At 49.9% G+C, this 24,266-nt stretch overlaps 1 long non-coding RNA gene across 3 annotated transcripts in view; it reads right to left on the reverse strand.

Annotated features, from left to right (window-relative positions):
* The window catches only part of LOC137433946 (uncharacterized), a 737,502-nt gene that overhangs the window by 245,566 nt on the left and 467,670 nt on the right, over positions 1-24,266 (reverse strand). For all 3 annotated transcript variants that reach the window (XR_013624782.1, XR_013624783.1, XR_013624784.1), the window contains exon 4: positions 11,841-12,036. This is a non-coding gene — a long non-coding RNA (uncharacterized LOC137433946). The remainder of the gene's footprint in view (positions 1-11,840; positions 12,037-24,266) is intronic.

A 24,266-nucleotide genomic window follows, 5' to 3' on the forward strand; every position in this document is an offset into this window, starting at 1 on the left:
GATTTAAAAAAATATATCTGCATTTTCCCGCGTGTGTGGAATGTTCTCAATTATTGCTGACACCGACTCTAAATCCATCGATAAAAATGAAATCATATGGTGAGTTAGATTGGAGATAAAGGCGTGAGAGAGACTCAATGGCCTTGAAGTTACAGGCATTTGAGAATTCATTTCGTTCTATAAACGGCAACTTTCATCGGATTTTCTTCTCGTTTTTTTTCAACCGAGTCTAAAACTATGTTAGCGACTGTGAAAAATGAAATGATATATCGAATTTAAAATAGATATCGACACATTGCCGTCGGTGTCATGTTGGGCGGTGTATGATACACCATGACGCGATTTTAAAAAATATATCTCTGCATTTTCCCGCGTGTGTGGAATGTTTGTGGAAAATTAAAGATTTCAAATAAACCTATTTAAAGTGTATGCGCACATAACTAATAAAAAAAACGAAGAAATATCTCTCGGTAATTTCCTGAAACATATTTTACTTCCGGCTAATATGTTGAATGAAATAAAAACGAAGAAATATATGTCGGCATCATTGTTGACGTTTTTGTGACGACTATCATCAAACGAAATAGTAATATATCATAACGGAAAAGCAAAAGCGAATTTTTAATATATATCGACACATTGCCGGCGGTGTCATGTTGGGCGGTGTATGATACACCATGACGCGATTTTAAAAAATATATCTCTGCATTTTCCCGCGTGTGTGGATTGTTCTCAATTATTGCTGACACCGAGTCTAAAAGTAAAACCATCGATAAAAATGAAATCATATGGTGAGTTAGATAAAGTTAGATAAAGGCGTGAGAGAGACTCAATGGCCTTGAAGTTACAGGCCTTTGAGAATTCATTTCGTTCTATAAACGGCAACTTTCATCGGATTTTCTTCCCGTTTTTTTTCAACCGAGTCTAAAACTATGTTAGCAACTGTGAAAAATGAAATGATTTATCGAATTTGATTTGAAATAAAACTGGGGGAGAGCAAGACACCACGGGCCTACAAAACAGGACTCAAAGCTATGCGAGTTAATAAAATGGTGGATATTTGTTTATAGCCACTCCCAGAATGGGTGGAGCTATGGGTGGAGCTACTCTGCAAACCGAGTAAGCCACACCCCGGACAGACACCCAACAGATAGACAGACAGACAGACAGAATCATCTACGGCTATTATAATATAGATAAGCACAAATTTATGCTTTTCAGAACTTTCATTTTGGGAAAAGCCCTGATTTTTGGCATACTTCAGGAATGCATCTCCTATTTAAAACACTATTGTTAAGGGGAAACCTGTTTTCGCAAGATGCTGATTCGTGAAGCACCTGGTGTTATTCAAGTCATTTTTGTTTGAACAATTTGCCAACAAAATATAAACCCAAAATCAGTTACTGAAGATATTGGTAAATATTATGTACAATGATTTTCAATACAAATAACATATTTCTCAATAAAATAACTTAAAACAACTTTTTAAAGTTATAATTTACATCAATTAATTATGTACTAGTGGGGTCACCCGTGGGAATCCCACGAGCATGGACGTGTGTGACATTTCGACATATTGAGTTAGATGCTGCACCTGCACATGCAGTTTCACAATAACACACACACACACACACACACACACACACACACACACACACACACACACACACACACACACACACACACACACACACACACACACACACACACACACACACACCTCGTTTTTTCATTTCTGTATCTCACAATTCGGTCTCTCTCTTATTCACACACCCACACAAACACACACACACACACACCCGGGGCGTCACGGCAGACGACACGAGGTACTTTTACGTGGTTGCTGCCCTTGGATCCGGCACGGCCACCCGATTCGTGTCCTTCCTGCAGCACCCGCCGGACGAGGGCAAGTACGCGGCGCTCAAGCGACTTCTCCTGGACACGTTTGGCCTCACAGAGGCCGACCGCGCTGACCGTCTTTTGGACCTTCCCGTCCTCGGCGACACACGACCGTCCGCCCGCATGGATTACATGCTGTCCCTGCTCGGCGATGGCCACGCGGATTTCCTCTTCCGTGCTCTCTTGCTCCGCCAGCTACCTGTACAGGTACGGCTCTCGCTGGCCGGTTCGACCATTACGGAACCGCGCGCCCTGGCCAGGGAGGCGGACAAGTTTTTCGCAGCCCACAACGCGCGGCCGGCATATAGCGCGGCCGTTGTGGATCCTGGCGCCGCGCATGGCGCGAGTGGTTCGGATCGCCACGTGGCATGGCGTTCGGATCCTCCCGAACACGGTGCGGGTTGTTCGGATCCGCGTGTGGCCGCCGCCACACCCCGCCCACCACCGTCGTCACAACCGGCGCGACAACCACCACCGGGCCAGACCTGGTGCCACTTCCATACCAGGTTCGGCCACAAGGCCAGGTCCTGCCGCCCGCCTTGTACTTTTGGCAGGTCGGGAAACGGCCTGGCCGGCGCTCGCTTCCTGCCATGAGCGTCGGCCATACGGGCAGCCTTCTGTTCATAACAGACACCTCCTCGGGTCGTCGCTTCCTGTGCGACACGGGAGCGCAGGTGAGCATCCTCCCGGCCTCCGCGTCCGACAAGCAAGCTGGGGTCCGGGGCCCCGCTTTGCTTGCCACCAACGGCACGCCCATCCGCACGTTCGGGAAGCGTTGTCTCTCGCTGCGGTTCGGGAGGCAGTGCTTTCAGTGGTCGTTCATTACCGCCAGTGTCCCCATGGGCCTACTCGGAGCGGACTTCCTCTGTGCGCATGGGCTGTTGGTGGACGTGAGGCACAGACGCCTGGTCCAAGACGAAACCTTCAGCTCGCTTGCTTGCGCGCTGAGCAGTTCGTTGAGCAGCTCCCTGGGCGGCTCACCGAGGGGCTCGCCAAGCGGCTTGCTGAGCGGCTTGCTGAGCGGTTCGGTCCCGGCGAGGTTGGTCTGCACGCTTCCGGCAGCGGACGTGTTTACCCGCCTCCTCGCCAGTTTCCCGGCCCTCATGTGGCCCACCTTCTCGGCGGTGGCCGTCAAGCACGGGGTGGAGCATCACATCCCCACAGTCGGGCCACCGGTCTACGCCCGGGTGCGCCGCCTCGACCCGGCGAAGCTCGCCATGGCGCAGGAGTTCGCCACGCTGGAGCGACTGGGCATCATCCGGCGCTCCAACAGCGCATGGGCATCGCCGCTGCACATTCTGCCCAAGCCCGGCGGCGGGTGGCGGCCGTGCGGAGACTACCGCCGCCTCAACGATGCTACCACCCCCGACCGCTACCCAGTCCCTCACATCCAGGACTTTTCTGCCCGGTTTGCGAAAATGTCCCTCTTCTCCAAGGTGGACCTCATCCGCGGATACCACCAGGTCCCCGTCAGGCCGGAGGACATACCGAAGACGGCCGTCATCACACCATTCGGCCTCTTCGAGTTTCTGCGGATGCCCTTCGAGTTGAAGAATGCGGCCCAGGCATTCCAGCGGCTGATGGACAGCGTCTTGCGCGACTTGGACTTCGTGTACGACTGTACGTCTACCTGGATGACATCCTCGTCGCAAGCGCATCCCGTGAGGAGCACCTCCGCCATCTCCGCACGCTCTTCGAACGCCTGGGCCGGCATGGCCTGATCATCAACCCCGCCAAGTGCCGGTTCGGCGTCACCGAAATCGACTTTTTGGGGCACCGCGTCACCAGGCACGGGGCCATCCCCTTACCGGCCAAGGTGGAGGCGGTCAGGGGTTTTCCGCACCCCCGCACGATCAAGGGGCTCCAGGAGTTCCTGGGCATGGTGAACTTTTATCACCGTTTCCTGCCCCGCATCGCCCAGCTCCTGCGCCCCCTGCACGAGGCCCTCCGGGGGAAGCCGGGCAAAGGCGACGTTGCCTGGACCGAGCAGATGGACGCGGCGTTCGCGGGCGCGAAGCTCGCCTTGGCTAACGCCACCATGCTCGCGCACACGGCGCCCGATGCACCGATCGCTCTCACCACCGACGCGTCGGACTATGCGGTGGGCGCGGTGCACGAGCAATGGGTGAAGGGAGCTTGGCAGCCGCTGGCGTTTTTTAGCCGGCAGCTCCACCCGCACGAACGGCGGTACAGACCTTCGACCGCGAGCTGCTCGGGCTCCACCTGGCGGTCCGGCACTTCCGCCATCTGCTCGAGGGCTGCCCGTTCACGGCCTTCGTCGACCACAAGCCCCTGATCTTCGCGATGGCCAAGGTCGCTGAGCCGTGGTCGGCCCGGCAGCAGCGTCACCTCTCGGCCGTGTCCGAGTACACGACGGACATCCCGCACGTCGCGGGGAAGGACAACCCAGTGGCGGATTGCCTTTCCCGGTCTGTCGCCCACGCGGTCCACGTTGGGATCGACTGTGCTCGGATGGCGGCGGACCAGTCCGCCGACCCCGCTGTCCAGGCTTTTCGGACCGCCGTCACGGCCCACGCGTCACCGAGGTGCCGTTCAACGGCGCAGGCACGGCCCTCTTGTGCGACGTCTCCCTCGGCCGGCCTCGCCCCATCGTGCCCGCTGGCTGGCAGCGCCGGGTTTTTGACGCCATCCACGGCCTGTCCCACCCGCGCACGAAGGCCTCCCAGAAGCTGGTCGTCGACATGTTCATCTGGCATGGCCTCCGGAAGGCCGTCCGCGATTGGGCCAGGACATGCCTCGCGTGCCAGCGCGCGAAGGTTCACCGCCACACCCAGGCCCCGTTGGCCCCGTTTACTGTGCCCGAACGTCGGTTCGACCACGTTCACGTGGACTTGGTGGGACCTCTGCCCCCCTCGCGGGGTTTCACCCACGTCCTCACCATGGTGGACCGCACCACCCGGTGGCCGGAGGCCGTGCCTTTGGCAGCAACGACAGCGGCGGATGTTGCGCAGGCGTTCATCGCCACTTGGGTTGCCCTGTTCAGCGCCCACTCGGACATGTCGTCCGACCGTGGCCCCCAGTTCACCTCGGAGCTCTGGGGGGCGGTAGCGCGGGGGCTCGGCATCCAGCTGCACCGCACCACGGCCTACCACCCCCAGGCCAACGGCCTGTGCGAGCGCTTCCATCCCGCCATGAAGGCCGCGATCCGGGCCAGCCTCCGCGACGGCGGCTGGGTCGACAGGCTCCCCTGGGTCATGCTTGGCCTCAGGACGGCGCCCAAGGACGACCTGCGCACATCCGCGGTGGAGTTGGTCTTCGGACAACCGCTGCGGGTGCCAGGCGAGTTCCTCCCCGACTCCACGGCACCATGGTCCGCGGCGCAGCAGTGCTCCGCCCTGCAGGAGACCGCCCGGAGGTTCGCCCCGGTGCCGACGGCGCACCACGGTTGCCCGCCAATGCACGTCGCCCCGGAGCTTCGCATGGCGGAGTACGTGTTCGTCCGCCACGACGCCCACCGGACACCGCTGCGGCCCCCGTACGGCGGGCCCTTCCACGTGCTGGAGACCGGGGCGAAGCATTTCACCCTGGACATCGGCGGTACTCCTGACCGCGTCTCCGTGGACCGCCTCAAGCCGGCCCACCTCGACTCGGACCACCCCCCGCCAGCGGCTCTGCCCCCGCATCGGGGCTGCCCCCCGGCGGGCGGACCCCCGGCACCGCCCAACCCCGCCGTCACGCCACCCCCCTGCCCTGCACCCATCCCAGATGCCGCCAGAGGCATCCCAGATGGCATCCCGGCACCCCAGCCACCAGGGGGCGCTTCAGCCGGGTCATCCGGTTGCCCCGCAAGCTGACCCTTCAGGTGCGCGGGAATTCTGGGGGGGGGCGCGTGTGGCGGACACGATGGCTCGCTGGCGCAGTGACATAATTCCGCGCACCAGTGGGTCTCGGCCACGCCCCAAGTGAGGCGTGGCCTCCGGATATACACGCGGGCTCGCAGCCCCGAGCACGGCAGTGCTGATGAGTGAGCATCTAATAAAGAGCTCGACCTAACCCAAAGCGTTGTGGCCTACCTTTGTTTAACGTGTGTGCCCCAGCACCCACACCACATCCCACATGTATATACATGTTTAAAGTGTATGTGCCCTCGCCCCCTCCCCCGCCCGGCAACGCTGGGTACTTCTGCTAGTAACTAATGAAATAAAAACGAAGAAATATCTCTCTCTGGGTAATTTCCTGAAACTCGGTGAAATTCGCTGAAATTCGCTCGGTGTATCGGTGAAATATTTTATTTGGGCGGTGTATAATTGCTTCGAACGAAATATCTCTTTGCAATTTCCCATCTGTGTTTCATGTCCATGCACACGTGAAATGGAGTTTGTTTTTGCACACGTGAAATGAACATGTGAACCCTTACTTCCGGATAATAATGTTGAATGAAATAAAAACGAAGAAATATAGTGGGGTCACCCATGGGAATCCCACGGGCATGGACTTGTGTGACATTTCGACATATTGAGTTCGATGCTGCACATTCATTTTTACAAAATGGTTACCAGCAATTCATCAGATCCAGAAATGGTGGAATGAACACAATTTATTTATTTCACACAATATGTGACCCCTCACTCCTCTCCACCTGACACTCTCCTCTCTCCACCCTCACGCATCTCCAATCCCACTCCTCCTCACACTCCTCTCCAATACCTCCTCACTCCTCTCCAATCCCTCACACTCCTCTGCAACCCCTCACACTCCTCTCCAATCCCTCACACTCCTCTCCAATCCCTCACACTCCTCTCCAATCCCTCACACTCATCTTCAATTCCTCATACTCCCCTCCAATCGCGCCTCACTTGCCTCTCCAATCGCGCCTCACTCTCCACTCCAATCGCTCCCCACTCTCCAACCCCTCGCTCCTCTCCAACACCTCCTCACACTCCTCTCCAACACCTCCTCACACTCCTCTCCAATACCTCCACACACTCCTCTCCAATACCTCCTCACACTCCTCTCCAATACCTCCTCACACTCCTCTCCAATACCTCCTCACACTTCTATCCAATACCTCCTCACACTCCTCTCCAACACCTCCTCGCACTCCTCTCCAATACCTCCTCACCAATACCTCCTCACACTCCTCTCCAATACCTCCTCGCACTCCTCTCCAATACATCCGCGCACTCCTCTCCAATACCTCCTCGCACTCCTCACCAATACCTCCTCACACTCCTCTCCAATACCTCCTCGCACTCCTCTCCAATACCTCTTCACACTCCTCTACAACCCCTCACAATCCTCTCCAAGCCCTCACACCCCTCTCCAACCCCTCACACTCCTCTCCAATACCTCCTCACACTCCTCTCCAATACTGCCTCACACTCCTTCCAATATCTCCTCACACCCCTCTCCAATACCTCCTCACACTCTTCTCCGCTCCAATCGGCCCTCACTTTCCGCTCCAATCGTCCCTCACTCTCCGCTCCAATCGGCCCTCTCTCCGCTCCAATCGGCCCTGGGGTCACCCTTGGGAATCCCACGGGCATGGACGTGTGAGACATTTCGACATATTGAGTTAGATGCTGCACCTGCACATTCAGTTTCACAAAATTGTTACTGGCAATTTATCAGATGCACAAATGATGTAATCTACACAACGTATTTACTTCTGATAATATGTGAATGCATGTGCGTGCACACCCACACACACATACACACATATACACACACAAACACACGTACAACCACACACATATATACACACACATACATACACACACATACACCCACATACACCCAAACACATATATACACACACATACACACACACACACACACACACACATCTCGTTTTTTCATTTCTGTTCCTCACAATTTTGTCTCTCTCTTATTCACACGCACACACACACACACACACACACACACACACACACACACACACACACACACACACACACACACACACACACACACACACACACACACACACACACACACGTACACCCACACCCACACACTCACACACACATGTCCCACATGTATATATCCCACATCCCACATGTATATACATGTTTAAAGTGTACGTGCTTTTCCCCACTCCCCCGCCCGGAAACGCTGGGTACTTCTGCTAGTAACTAATGAAATAAAAACGAAGAAATATCTCCACTGATCTCTATAATAACTGGATGGGCGGAGACGCCTCATTGGATGATGCAAAACCGCCGCCATCTTGGAACCCCCAAAAAGAGCGATGCCTTGTACTAACTATACGATGACCGTCACCAAACACTGCACGCAAATGACAATAACTATTATTATAATAAACATAAAAGATATATAATATGATGTTTTATATAGCGCTTGAATCATACTTGAATATCAAAACGCTTTGGAAGGATAAATTTTAGGCTTTTAGTGACAACTGTCCAACTCACTTTGCGGATGTTCATTAGCAACGCATTCAAATACGTGTTTCAAAACAGAACCAGTGCTATATTAAAACATAAATTGCACCTACTTCATATGGTGTATATAGTGTATAATAGTTATGGTTACTATAGGTTGTTTGTTCTTGCCAACTCCAGGTTATCCTCATTAATAATTGTCTAAGTTTCAGTTAAATGAGGAGGTGCATTTTGGTTTCTATTCAGCGTCAGATATCTGAAAATTTATCATAATGATGTATACATGGATTGAGAAGATGTTGTTATTCAGTGTATCCGAAGTGAATTACAAGGTTAAGTTCAGCTTAAAACGCCATTCAAACAAGCATTTTAACATACTTTTGAACAATCTTGGAAAATGCAGCAACAAAACTTAATTATTATTTATAACAAATTTATTGTATGATTTATTGTGCAAAAGAATTTGTCTTGTAGATGTAGTACCAATACATCAAGAGCGAGATTCCAACAATTACAAAATGAAACAAAGTAATTACAAAACACATGTATAGGAATTATTAATAAATTTGGCAAGATGCAACTTTCACTGAAACAATAATAACAAACCCAAATATTTGTGCAAATAAAAATTACATGTGCAAAAATGATGTCACGATATTAACTAGGTAAGTAATAACAAACATATACAACATCCATGTCACATTTGACAGTATATAAACAGGACTTGTGGACATTAATGTTCCACAAAATACTGAAGTTCACAATGATGAACACTACATGGACGCAAACCACTGATCTCTATAGTTATTATAGAGATCAGTGCACAAAACACACAACTAGATTCAATTCACTGATGCTTGAACAGCACTAATCTTGACATTTGCTTTCGCACTTTATCACCAGTAATAATTTCTGTGTGTTCTTTTCCCATGTGGAAAAGCTTTATTTTGCTGTAGCAGGATGAAGCCATGGTCACCAGCTTGTGGATGTGGTTGTCTTCCACTGCTGTATCGAACTGGTGCGAATGGAGATCAGGAAAAAGATTCATTGCAGATGAGTTTTTTAGTACACTCCTTGCCACTGCGGAACAGATTCCTTGACCTTGTGGAAGTTTTCCATCCGATATTTTCATCATACGTTGAAAACATTTCTCAGTTTCCATGCATACGGAGACGATGCTTGAGGATGCCTTCTCCAGGCCTCCACGGTCCTGCATGGCCACAAACTGGTGGCTCTCTCCATTGATAGCACCCAATGCTTTCGTGCACTGCATGCAACTTGTTCTTTTCCGCATCATGCGCACCACAAAACCAGCAATGTAGTTGACAGCAGCTTCTTTGTACTCTGACACCTCCTCAAAATTCGGTGTATCTGCATAATCATGTTCATCTGCAGTGGGATCTCTGATGAGCAGGTCATATTTTCTTGCCACGTTAACTGTGGATTGCGATACGTTGTCAATGTGGAGAACATCAGTTCTGTCCAAGATTGCACAATTTCCTGTTCCGTTCTTGACTGCATGTCGGACCAGAAGGCGCTTATACGCCGCCTTGAACTGTCTCGCTGTGGGATTGTTGTTGAAGCCACCTCGTGCCCGTACAGCTGCAAAGAATAGTTCGATGTGATCCTAACTGAATTTGTATGTCAGGAGATATGTCAGAGGGGCATTTGGTGAATCAACAAGTTCAGAGAACAAGTTGATTGTGCTCTCCATGCTAACAATAAAACCAATGAACCCTGTCTTCCGAGGACCGAGATGCATCGGAGAGCCTGATCTATCTTTCAGACTGAGGAGGATTTCTTTGGCTCCTTCCATTATTTTCCACCATCTGTCTTTGTTGGTTTTCCTCATAGGTGCTTTGAAGCCTTTCCCAAGGGGATTTCTGCTGTTCAACACATCAAAGGCACTGTCGATGTGCCTGATAAATTCCACTGTCGCTTCACATCCCTTGAACTGTGGCAGTTGGAGACCCTCATTGCAGTATTGCAATGCATGAGCAACACTGGCACTGAAATCTTGCGCAGCGAGATTTACCTTCATCTTCTGCTTCTTCCACTGTATGTGAGCACTCCTCAGTTTATTTCCAAGACAAAGTCCTTCGGATTTTTGGAGAGCGTTCAACTCTTCAATGTACAGCCACCTTACAGTCCTGCAATCACTGGTCTGGAAAAGTCCACCGTCTGCCAATGCATTCCGCAACAGCTGTTGAGGCAGGCATCCAGAATCACATGCACTCTTTGGGTTGGATCAGCTGGATGGGCGAAAGATGGATCCAATGCAGTGACATCGATTTTTGCACCCAAACAACGCATCATGGCCAGGTGACAAGAAGGTCCATCACATGTAAGCGAGACGGCTCGAACACCTGCCTCATGTAGACGGTGAAAGCATTCCATTACAACATTAGCGCGGTGCTCGCCATTCATGGTAACTATGAGGAAATATCCCAAGGGTATTTTCCAAGATTCATTCACCGATACGGCCATGAACACCAGAGCATCTCTTGCCACCGGTGTAGAATCATCAAATTTCCCACTACCGATGTCGACATATCCATGGTATCTTCCATTGGCGAATTCAACATGCTTGCGAATTGCAATCTCATCAAACATGATGGCACACACAACCTCCTTCCCTTGGCTTGCGTAGTCTTTGGCACGCATTTGTAGGGCATTAAATGCAGCCTTGGTGAAACCTGGATCTCCTTCGATGCCCTTGTACCATGACCTAATTTGACGTGGATGTGGCAAGGCCAAATCAAAAGACTCTCTCACATAGTCATATGCTTTACTGGAGTAAAACTGAAGAGTCATAGCAAATGATCTTAGTTCTTCTGGATAGGATGCAGATTTATTCGTATTGCTCAGAATTCTCTTCATGACTTCTTTTGGAATACCACTGAATGTTGTCTCCAACATTTCCGCACAATTTGTGGTGATCAAGTTCTTATCACGCAAAGATGTCACAACCACACTCATATCATTCACTTTTTGCAACAAACGCCTTGTTTTCTGCTTTTCAAGTTTTAGTTTCTTATTGCAACTTTGCAGCTGAGCACTGGCGTCATCCAATTTGTGTTTCAATTTTCTTGGAGATGCCATCGTGGCATAGGAGTGGTCTTGGTGGCACATGGACTCAGATGTTGGATCAGGTTGAGTGGACTCTGTGCTGGAGCCTGGTTCAGTGGTGCAGTCGTTCCTGACTTTGGTTTGTCTGCGAGTTGTAGCTTTCTGGAAATTAAATATTAAAAATAATTATATTCCAGTATATATCTATCCAGAACAACTTTACAAATGCTCTGGTGCTTTATAATACGAGCTGTACGAGATCAGGATCTCAAAAAACCTTAGAATCACATTTTGCGTAATATCTCAGGAACTAATTGACATAGAAACACAAGGCTGATTGCGTTGGAATCGTCTCAAGAAGGCATCCTGAGACTGCTGAATTCACATCGTCTTGTGTAATGCAGTGAAATCGATAGCAATTACATCAGCTAACATCAAATGACAAAAGACATGAAACTTAATTTGTTGTTGAAAATGTACTCATGAGATCATGACATTTGCATTTACCTTCTGAAGGTGGTCAGGAAATCCAAAAATGGTGGGAACTGCATTTGGCCTCAGACGAACTGTTTGACCAGTCCTGTCAAAACTGTCGTCTGTGAAATGGTCGGAACAGAGACGTGATCTTGAATTAGGTAGCCACTTGTCCCTCTTTGTGTTCAACACCCACCTCCGTAGCCTTTCTGGATCACAGTGTGGGAACCTGCATGCCAAATACATTCTGTTAACGTCATCCTTGCATTGGTTGACAGATGTTGTCATGAAATATAACAATAGTCGGTCATGATAAAATGAAAATGGGAATTCCCACACAGGGAGAACAAAATTTACTATAAACAATACTTGTCGGTTGACATAAAAATAAAAGTAAAATTTGAAATTATAGTCTGTATTTTTGTTTGCTGCTAGGCCAAAATTATTTTGTTCTTTGCCTGATTTATCAACAGCAGTTCTGCGAGTTGAAGATCTGTTATAACAAGTTAGAACAGACCAGGGATAAACCCATGCAATTAAATATTTCCTGCTCTAATATGTGCCTCTGTACGCTGATACATTGAGATCACTGTCAACGAGTCATTCCACAAATGAATAAACAGTCAACAATTACATTTTAGTGCATAAATTATACAATTGCTGGTCAACTTAGTCCTAGCGAACTAGCAGACCCGGGCAATGTCACTGTGCAGGTTAATATTTCATCAATGACAATTCACAATATGCGGTCCGCTAGGGCTACGTGAGCCTGACGACAAGGCCCGACAGACATTGAAAATCAAAGTCATGAAGAAAAAATTTAAAACTTACTGATGGAAAGTCACTCCTTTCTCTCTTTTGTTGCGCTCATCGCGGTTTGTACAACCAAACGAAACGCACGCAGGCATCCTGTCGCTTGTCACAATAAAATTCTTAAAAGAGTTGATTTGCAATCCAAAATTACTATAAATATCTAGCTTTTATGGCAACATTCACCAGGTCCGCAAGCACGCAACAAGTCGAATGAACGATTGTTTTGGGGGTGTCAAGATGGCGCCAGGTCACTTCCTGTTGCCTCAACGAGAATAGGCCAATCACCATTAGTCCACCCATCCAGTTAATATAGAGATCAGTGAATATCTCTCGGTAATTTCCTGAAACATATTTTACTTCCGGATAATAATGTTGAATGAAATAAGAAAGAACGAAGATATACATGTCGTTTTTGTGCCGACTCTCATAAAACGTAAAAGTAATAAATGTTAACGGAAAAGAAAAAGCGAATTTTTAATATATGTCGACATTTTCCCCGAATGTTATTTTAGGCGGTGTATTTTCGTGTATCATCGTGGCGCGATTTTTATAAATATATCTCGGCAATTTCCCGTGTGTGCATGAATGTTCTCAATTATTTCTGACACCGAGTCTAAAACCATCGATAAAAATTAAATCAGATGGTGAATTCGATAAAATGGGCGTTTCGTTTACAGGCCTTTGAGAAATCATTTCGTTCTATAAACGGAAACTTTCTTGGGATTCTCTTCCCGTTTTTTTTCAACCGAGTCTAACACTATGTTAGCGACTGTTAAAAATGAAATGATATATCGAATTAGAATTGAAATAAACCTGTGTGAGAGAGAAAGACAGCACGGGCCTAACTAAACAGGCCTCAAAGCTATTCGAGTTAATAAAATGGTGGATATTTGTTTACATGAAGCCTCTCCAAGAATGGGTGGAGCTCCTCTGCAAACGGACTAAGCCACACCCCCGGACAGACGTCCAACAGAATCACCGTAGCCTATTATAATATAGACTAGTGGGGTCACCCGTGGGAATCCCACGGGCATGGACGTGTGTGACATTTCGACATATTGAGTTAGATGCTGCACCTGTCTCACAATAACACACACACACACACACACACACACACACACACACACACACACACACACACACACACACACACACACACACACCTCGTTTTTTCATTTCTGTATCTCACAATTCGGTCTCTCTCCTATTCACACACCCACACAAACACACACACACACACACACACACGTACACATACACACACACACACACACACACACATGCACGCACACGTACACACACATGTACACCGACACATGCATATACACATACACACATATACACATACACATATGGATACACACACATGCACACACATACACATATACACACACAGACACATACACATATACACATACACACACACAGACACACACACACACATGCATACACATACACACATATACATACATACACACACACACACACACACATGTACACCCACACACATGCACACACATATATATACACATACAGACACACATATATACACATACAGACACACACATATATACACATACACACATATATACACACACATACACATGTGTACACACACATGTACACCGACACACATGCACACACATACACATATGCACATACACATATACACACACATATATATACACATACACACATGTACACCCACACACACACACACACAAACACACACACACACATATACACATACAGACATATATATACACATACACATATATGCATGCACGCACGCACACACACACACACACACACACACACACACACACACACACACACACACACACACACACACACACACACGTCCCACATGTATATATCCCACATCCCACATGTATATACATGTTTAAAGTGTACGTGCCCTCCCCCCCTCCCCCGTCCGGCAACGGTGAGTACTTCTGCTAGTAACTAATGAAATAAAAACGAAGAAATATCTCTGGGTAATTTCCTGAAACTAGGTGAAATTCGCTGAAATTCGCTGAAATTCGCTCGGTGTATCGGTGAAATATTTTATTTGGGCGGTGTAGAATTGCTTCGAACGAAATATCTCTTAGCAATTTCCCGTCTGTGTTTCATGTCCATGCACACGTGAAATGGAGTTTGTTTTTGCACACGTGAAATGAACATGCGAACCTTTACTTCCGGATAATAATGTTGAGTGAAATAAAAACGAAGAAATATAGTGGGGTCACCCGTGGGACATTTCGACATATTGAGTTAGATGCTGCACAAAATGGTTACTGGCAATTCATCAGATCCAGAAATGGTGTAATGAACACAATTTATTTATTTCACATAATATGTGACTCCTCACTCCTCTCCACCTGACACTCTCCTCTCTCCACCTGACACTCTCCTCTCTCCACCTGACACTCTCCTCTCTCCACCTGACACTCTCCTCTCTCCACCTGACACTCTCCTCTCTCCACCTGACACTCTCCTCTCTCCACCTGACACTCTCCTCTCTCCACCTGACACTCTCCTCTCTCCACCTGACACTCTCCTCTCTCCACCTAGCACTCCTCTCCTCTCCAATCCCTCACATTCCTCTCCTCTCCAATCCCTCACCTCTTCAATCCCTCACACTCCTCTCCAATCCCTCACTCTCCTCTCCAATCGCTCCTCACTCACCTCTCCAATCGCTCCTCACTCGCCTCTCCAATCGCTCCTCACTCGCCTCTCCAATCGCTCCTCACTCGCCTCTCCAATCGCTCCTCACTCGCCTCTCCAATCGCTCCTCACTCGCCTCTCCAATAGCTCATCACTCGCCTCTCCAATCGCTCCTCACTCGCCTCTCCAATCGCTCCTCACTCGCCTCTCCAATCGCTCCTCACTCGCCCCTCCAATCGCTCCTCACTCGCCCCTCCAATCGCTCCTCACTCGCCTCTCCAATCGCTCCTCACTCGCCTCTCCAATCGCTCCTCACTCGCCTCTCCATTTGCTCCTCACTCGCCTCTCCAATCGCTCCTCACTCACCTCTCCAATCGCTCCTCACTCGCTTCTCCAATCGCGCCTCACTCGCCTCTCCAATCGCTCCTCACTCGCCTCTCCAATCGGCTTTCCCCGTCTCGTTTCTCGCGTTTTTCTCCCGTCTCGTTCTTTTTCTTGCTCCAAATCGGCCCGTCTCGCCCGTCGGCCCGTCTCGCCCGTCGGCCCGTCTGGCCCGTCTGGCCCGTCTGGCCCGTCTGGCCCGTCTCGCCCGTCGGCCCATCGGAATCGGAAATCGGGCCGTCTTGCTTTCGCGTAAATAAATTGTGTTCATTACACCATTTCTGGATCTGATGACTTGCCAGTAACCATTTTGTAAAAATGAATGTGCAGCATCTAACTCAATATGTCGAAATGTCACACACATCCATGCCCGTGGGATTCCCATGGGTGACCCCGCAAGTTTGCATTGACGTTCGTCGACGGACTCGTTCGCGTGTCTCATTCGCTTTCTTGCTACATCCTGTTCAAGTCTGCGTTCTTCATCGACCGTCTCATTCATTTTGGAAATAGAAGTTTCCACGCAGCGCATGAATTGTCACGATCCTCTAGAAGAAGTGTCTCGTAATCATCAAATGATAAATGGCAAGTAAATTATATTGTGGAAAATTAAAGATTTCAAATAAACCTATTTAAAGTGTATGCGCACATAACTAATAAAAAAACGAAGAAATTCCCCGTCCTGAAATTTCCTGAAACATATTTTACTTCCTGCTAATAATGTTGAATGAAATAAAAACGAAGAAATATATGTCGGCATCATTGTTGACGTTTTTGTGACGACTGTCATCAAACGAAAAAGAAAGTAATATATCTTAACGGAAAAGCAAAAGCGAATTTTTAATATATATCGACACATTGCCGTCGGTGTCATGTTGGGCGGTGTATGATACATCATGACGCGATTTTAAAAAATATATCTCTGCATTTTCCCGCGTGTGTGGAATGTTTGTGGAAAATTAAAGATTTCAAATAAACCTATTTAAAGTGTATGCGCACATAACTAATAAAAAAACGAAGAAATATCTCTCGGTAATTTCCTGAAACATATTTTACTTCCGGCTAATAATGTTGAATGAAATAAAAACGAAGAAATATATGTCGGCATCACTGCTGTCGTTTTTGTGACGACTGTCATCAAACGAAAAAGTAATATATCTTAACGGAAAAGCAAAAGCGAATTTTTAATATATATCGACACATTGCCGTCGGTGTCATGTTGGGCGGTGTATGATACACCATGACGCGATTTTTAAAAATATATCTCTGCATTTTCCCGCGTGTGTGGAATGTTCTCAATTATTGCTGACACCGAGTCTAAAAGTAAAACCATCGATAAAAATGAAATCATATGGTGAGTTAGATTGGAGATAAAGGCGTGAGAGAGACTCAATGGCCTTGAAGTTACAGGTGTTTGAGAATTCATTTCGTTCTATAAACGGCAACTTTCATTGTATTTTCTTCCCGTTTTTTTTCAACCGAGTCTAAAACTATGTTAGCGACTGTGAAAAATGAAATGATATATCGAATTTGATTTGAAATAAAACTGGGAGAGAGCAAGACACCACGGGCCTACAAAACAGGCCTCAAAGCTATGCGAGTTAATAAAATGGTGGATATTTGTTTATAATTATATGAAGCCACTCCCAGAATGGGTGGAGCTATGGGTGGAGCTACTCTGCAAACCAAGTAAGCCACACCCCGGACAGACACCCAACAGAAGCATCTACGGCTATTATAATATAGATTCGTTCTTGTTTCAAATATCATTTTGTTTCACAATAATAACTAGAACGACACTCGGTGGAGTGCAAACCTCCGCCCGGCTGAACAGTTTGCCATGTACTGTATATCCCACTGCTAGACCAGATCTGGATTCAGACCTGAACCAAAGTCTATCGGCTGGTTCTCATCACTGACCCAACTCATCCACCTAGTTTTGTCACAATTCATCCATAACCTTTTGAAATATCATGCTATATATAGTTTTTGTCCGATCACTCGATGGTGAAAAAACACTTAAACAATTCTCGGATCCAGATATTCACCAAAATCTAATCATTTCGTACTTGTCACACACCCAACATCTCCACCACATTTCGTCCGAATCTGTCCAAAACTTTATGAGATATCCTGTTCACAGAACGACACACGAACAGACAGGGGTGACAACACAACCTCCATCCACCTTCGGTAGCAGAGGTAATAATAGTGACGTAAATGAATCGTTTCCACTCTTTCAAGAACCCATCTGTGTCAGCCTTACTTTTCCATCTTGAATAAACATTTCCAACTCGACCCAACCTCACTGAGGAGGTTTGATACTCATGGAGAGAATAATTATTGGTCTCTTGACGTCATTTGAATCAGTTATGTTAAAGATTCCAATTCAATGCTGTCTTGTCAAAACTCCTTTCAACAAGATTGGACACTTTATATTATTGACAAATTTCTCCCATAATATTACAATATCTCAATGATGTCTGCTTGTACAAATTTGACAAATATGTAACGCACTTCAACATTATAAAAGAGCATTTAAGCGATATCAATGTCACAAGTACTCAAACATCAAATACAGCTTTGCATCCTCATGGGTATATTAACACTAACAGCATTTACTGATTTAAAAGCGAAGAGGTGTCTGCTAATTCACTTTCACAATGTGGGATGGGTGGAAATGGATGCAATGTCTTGGTGTTTGCTAAGATTTAATTTAATTTTGTTCATTCACATGATTAGATTTGCCTGTTTGTTTTAGTGTTTAAGTCTCATTGTCTGTTTCGCTGTTCCCTTGTTTCTCATGTCAAATCATTTGGTTTATTATCCAATCTGGTGCTTTCCATTTCTACATTCACTTCATGGTATTGAAAACAAATTCGGTCTCCCAGAAACGGTTGTGTTATTTAGACTTTTGCAAAGTGTTACGGATTCGGCCCTTCCGTGGTGGTGGTTTTCAACCACGTGAAACATTTCTGGTTCGGTATTATTATTCTTATCGGGGTTGGAAGGAAACGGCGATTATTGTTTTTTAAAGGAAATGGTTATTGTGATTAAAATGTTAAAAGCACTCATGGTAAAAATGAAACAGGAAATCGGATCGTGCACCGGAAGACGTCGAGCGAAGAGGAAGAGGTCATGAGGCAAAGGTCGGGGAAGACGCGTGTCGAAGCTCCGTTACGGGCGTGGTCGAGCGAACGTCGTGAGTGAACTTTGCGACCTTGAAAGGAAGTTCGTGCGATAGGTGTTATCGCCGGAGTATTGAGGAACCTGCGTAATCAGGTATCGGCATTGATGTTCCGGAGAATCCTTGCCTAGAGGCTCCGGCTCGAGTGAGAGCCATCCGCCATTTTGCCCCGCGCGCTGCATTCATCGGAAAAGGTTTTTGTTGCGTCGGCTGGTCTTACCCTCCGGTGGTCTGCCGGGGAGGGCTGTGCACTAAAGCGGCATTTGAAGATTACACGGCGGTTCGCTGATTGAGCGGCGAACGTGTACGTCGGCGTGCGTCTTTGGGGATTTTCCATTCTACCGCGAGTTTGCTGGGTGTTGGACCATGTGACTTCTGTGTCGCTTCGCCCGCCTACGCCTCGATTGATCTTGATCGGACATTGTTTCAACGATCGCTGGAGCGAATCAACTTCACCTTGGAGAGTTATAGAGACATTGAGGAGTGCTCGGTTCCATTTCCTGGGAGTGCCGTGAGTTTGAGTTAAGTTACTAGATAAGATGGTACCATCTTAAGATTGATTATATGGTTGATTGCTATCATTGTTGTATGGTTCTTCCTGTGTGCTTTTTAATACATTCTTTGGTTGTGGATAACTCTTGGTGTGGTTTCCATATTGATTTCGACACGGAATAACATATTTTTCTGCCGTGGCTCCTCCCGGCGTTCGGAGGTATACCGAGACCAGGAAGTCGGGGAGGAACACGTAACAAAAGCATCACGAAGATTGTTGTAATTTCAGATGATGTCATATATACCTGAACACAGTTGAACGAGGGAAACACACCAACAGAAAGTTAAAGGAACACAGCAGAGGGACATTTGAAGGAAAAACGACCGAGGGGAAGAACCTTTTACGTGAAAGCATCTGAGCTCATAAAAATGGACGATTTACACCTGTAACATGAATGAACTCAGGAGTGCAACACATTATCTCTGCTTTCTTTAAACTCCAACACTGAAGTAGAAACAATTTCACAGTTATTGGTTTTTCATTATTTTTACAGTTATTGGTTCTTCATTGTTGTTTTTTCGTATGTAGCCTGTAGCTGCTGGTTGCATCATTTTTTCTTGTTTTTGGTCGCACCGTTGTGCCTCCGATGCAGTGCCCCTGTTACCATTAAGTTGTAACTCATTTTGACGACCTCGGAAAGATGACGGGCTGATTCAACCCGCTTTGTTTTATTTCAACGGTACGACAGGGGCTCAAATTCAAGACCTTAAGATCTAAAGACATCCACCTTAACCTTGAAGCCAACACCAGGCTGGTTCTTCATTAATTTTAGTTATTAATTTTACAGAAAGTAATTTTACAGAGTTGTTGGTTCTTCATCACGGTATTTCCTTGAAACTGTTTCTATAATTGTTCATTTCTACCTGTGTACTGTTTGTTCATTTCTACCTGTTTCTTCTTTCTTTCCGGTGTTTCTTCTTCTCTTTTTCCAGAAGCTTTTGAAATTTGTCGATTTTATGTTTTATTTATCTGGGACGTTTGAAACATCAAATCTGTTCAATATCCACAAATGCTTTATCCATTTGAGTTTTAATCTTTGAGACTAGTAAAACGTCGGCATTTCCACAATCAGCACCTTGTAAGGTTCCAACAATCCAACATTTTAAACAAGTTTCAATAATACGACTCCGTCTGTATTGAATCATGATATTGAAGGAGCTGGGGCTCCCACGTCGATCGGAAGAATGGACGCGACAAAAAGCTGGAATTCATCCGAGTTGCTTTAATCAAACCAAACACTCAGGCACTCTGAAAACCCCATTTATCGGGCAGCAATATATATACATATTATCCAGGAGCGTTTGCCCAGGAAAGGCGAGAATGGGCGTGGCCCAGCGTCCTGGCTGCGGCCTGGCAAGTTGAGGGCGAGCCTGCCCGGGCGTCCTGGACGAGCCCGGCATGGTGATCGCTCCGCGTCCTTGATAGGTGCAAGGCGATTGTGAAAACCCAGCGGTAGCCGCTACACACGTCCCCCCAGAATCGACTTGCACCGGCAGGGTCAATTTGAGGGGGTTCCTGATGACCCGGCCAAAGCGACCCCTGGCGGGTCATGGGAGGGGGTCCGGTGTGGTGGTTGGCGGTCGAGTGGGGGGCACCGTGGATGGGGGGCGGCGTCGCCATGGCGGAAGGGCCACCCGTGGTGGGTGGTCGACGTCCACGTGCGCCGGCTTGAGGCGGTCCACCGCAATCCGGTCCGACCTGCCGCCGATGTCGATGATGAACGACTTGTCGTCCCGTCGCAGCACCCGGAAGGGCCCGTCGTACGGCGGCCGGAGTGGCCCCCGATGTGCGTCGTGACGCACAAAAACATACTCCGCTGTGCGAAGTGCTGGGGGGACGTAGGACTGGGGGTCACCGTGGTGGGATGTTGGCACGGGGGCAAACCGTCGGGCGGCCTCCTGGAGGTCCGAGCGCTGGTGAGCTGCGGACCAGGGACTGGTAGCGTCGGGCACGAATTCGCCCGGGACGCGTAGCGCCTGGCCATAGACAAGCTCGGCGGTGGATGCCTGGAGGTCCTCCTTGGGGGCCGTGCGGAGGCCCAAAAGGACCCACGGCAGCCGGTTGGCCCAACCGCCGTCTTGAAGGCCGGCCATGAGCGCGGCCTTCATGGAGCGGTGGAATCGCTCGCACAACCCGTTTGCTTGGGGGTGGTAGGCCGTAGTACGGTGGAGCTTGACCCCCAGGTTGCGGGCGACCGCGCCCCACAGCTCGGAGGTGAACTGTGGTCTGCGGTCTGACGAGATGTCCGCCGGTGCGCCGAAGCGGGCGACCCAGGTGGCGATGAAAGCCTGCGCCACGTCGGCGGTGGTGGTGGAGACGAGGGGAACAGCCTCCGGCCACCTGGTGGTCCTGTCCACCATGGTGAGCAGGTGTGTGAACCCCCGTGACGGGGGGAGGGGGCCCACCAGATCCACGTTGACGTGGTCGAAACGTCGTTCGGGCACGGTGAAAGGTGCCAGCGGGGCCTGGGTGTGTCGGTGGACCTTGGCCCGTTGGCAGGCCGTGCAGGTGCTGGTCCAATCGCGGACGTCCCGACGAAGGCCGTGCCAGACGAATCGCGCCGACACCAGCTTCTGGGAAGCTTTCCGGCCCGGGTGGGAAAGGCCGTGGAGGGAGGCGAAGATGCGGCGTTGCCAGGTGACGGGCACGATGGGGCGAGGCTGGCCTTGGGAGACGTCGCAGAGCAGGACAGTGTCCGCGAAGGGGATGTCGGCCAGGCGGAGGCCCGTGTCCGCCGCCCGGAGGGCTTGCCGGTGACGTGCCGGATGTCCGTGGTAAACTCCGACACGGCGGAGAGGTGGCGCTGTTGGTGGGCCGACCACGGCTCCGTGACCTTGGCCATGGCGTAAACCAACGGCTTGTGGTCGACGAACGCCGTGAAAGGTCGGCCCTCCAGGAGGTGGCGGAAATGGCGGACGGCCAGGTGTAGACCGAGGAGCTCCCGGTCAAACGTGCTGTATTTGAGCTCGTTCGGCTGGAGCTGCCGGCTGAAAAACGCGAGTGGCTGCCAAACCCCGTTCACCCATTGCTCATGTACGGCGCCCACCGCGTAGTCGGAGGCATCCGTGGTGAGGGCGATGGGAGCGTTGAGCACCGGGTGAGCGAGCAGTGTTGCTTCGGCGGGGGCCCGCTTTGAGCTTTGGAAGGCCGCATCCATTGCTGCGGACCAGGCGATGTCGTGCTTGGCCAGCTTGCCCCGGAGGGCTTCGTAGAGGGGCCGCATGAGTTGAGCAGCGCGGGGCACGAAGCGGTGATAAAAATTCACCATTCCCAGGAATTCCTGCAGGGCCTTTATGGTGCGGGGACGCGGGAACGTGGTGATGGCCTCGACCTTGGTTGGCAGCAGCACGGCCCCGTTCTTGGTGATGTGGTGGCCCAAAAAATCAACGGCCGTCGTGCCGAAGTGGCATTTGGCCGGGTTGACGATGAGGCCGTGCTCGCTGAGGTGCCCGAACAGTGTTCGGAGGTGGAGGAGGTGCTCGGCCCGGGACGTGCTGGCGACGAGGATGTCGTCCAGGTAAACGAAAAGGAACGGCAGGTCACGCAGCACGCCGTCCATCAAGCGCTGGAACGCCTGAGCCGCGTTCTTGAGACCAAACGGCATCCGCAAGAATTCGAATAAGCCGAACGGCGTGATGACTGCCGTTTTAGGGACGTCGGCCGCCCTGACAGGTACCTGGTGATATCCCCGTATGAGATCAATTTTCGAAAAAATGACCCGTCCCGCCAGACGGGCGGAGAAGTCTTGGATATGCGGGATCGGGTACCTGTCGGGGGTGGTAGCGTCATTGAGACGGCGGTAGTCGCCACACGGGCGCCATCCACCCCCCGGCTTTGGCACGATGTGCAGTGGCGAGGCCCACGCGCTATCGGAGCGCCGCACGATGCCGAGGTGCTCCAACGCGTCGAATTCGGCCTTCGCCACGGCGAGCTTGGCTGGGTCGAGGCGGCGGGCCCTGGCGTAGACCGGCGGGCCCGTGGTTGGTATGTGGTGCTCGATCCCATGCCGTACTGCGACGGCCGAAAACGTCGGCCGCGTGAGGGCCGGGAACTCCGTGAGCAGGCGAGCAAACTCATTCGCCGCCGGGACGGCGCATGTCAGCTCGGTCGGCGCGGAGCTGCTCAATGTGCATACCAGGGAGCTGAAGGTTTCGGCGTTGATTAAACGACGCCGTTGGACGTCCACCAGCAGTCCGTGTGCGCAGAGGAAGTCGGCGCCTAGCAGAGCCATGGGCACGTTTGCGGTTACAAACGTCCAAGCAAAGCGTTGGCCGCCGAAGCAGAGTGTGACGTTGCGCGGGCTGAAGGTGCGGATGGTCGATCCGTTGGCCGCAACCAAGGAGGGGCCGCAAACTGTGGATTGCCTGTCCTGGTCAGAGGCGGGTATGACGCTCAGTTGGGCGCCGGTGTCACACAGGAAGCGCCGTCCGGACGCTTTATCCATGATGAACAGTAAGTTGCCCGTGTGGCCGGCGCTCATGGCTGGTAATGAACGCCGGCCCGGCCGTTTCCCGGCCTGCCGAAGGTGCACGGGGGTCGGCATGTCCGGGCCTTCTGTCCGAACCTGGCATGATAGTAACACCACGCTTGGTCAGGTGGAGGCCCCGGTCATCGTGCTGGAGGTGGTCGGCTCGGTGTAGCGGCCGCCAATTGCGTCGGCAGTTCGGTCGTCGACCGTGCCGGTTGCTCGGGCGCCATGGGTGTTGCGTCGGACGGCGGTGGGTCCCATGTCGCCGCTGCGATGCGCTGTCCTGCGGCGGAGATCTTGTCGGCTTCTCTGGCAAGGGCCCGGGGATCTGTGATCGTCGTGCTTGCCAGGGCGAGGCGTACCGGGTTAGGCAGCTGACGGAGGAACAGCTCC

The sequence above is a fragment of the Myxine glutinosa genome, chromosome 10 (genome assembly GCF_964187855.1).
Source record: "Myxine glutinosa chromosome 10, kmMyxGlut1.1, whole genome shotgun sequence".
Classification (NCBI taxonomy): Eukaryota; Metazoa; Chordata; class Myxini; order Myxiniformes; family Myxinidae; genus Myxine; species Myxine glutinosa.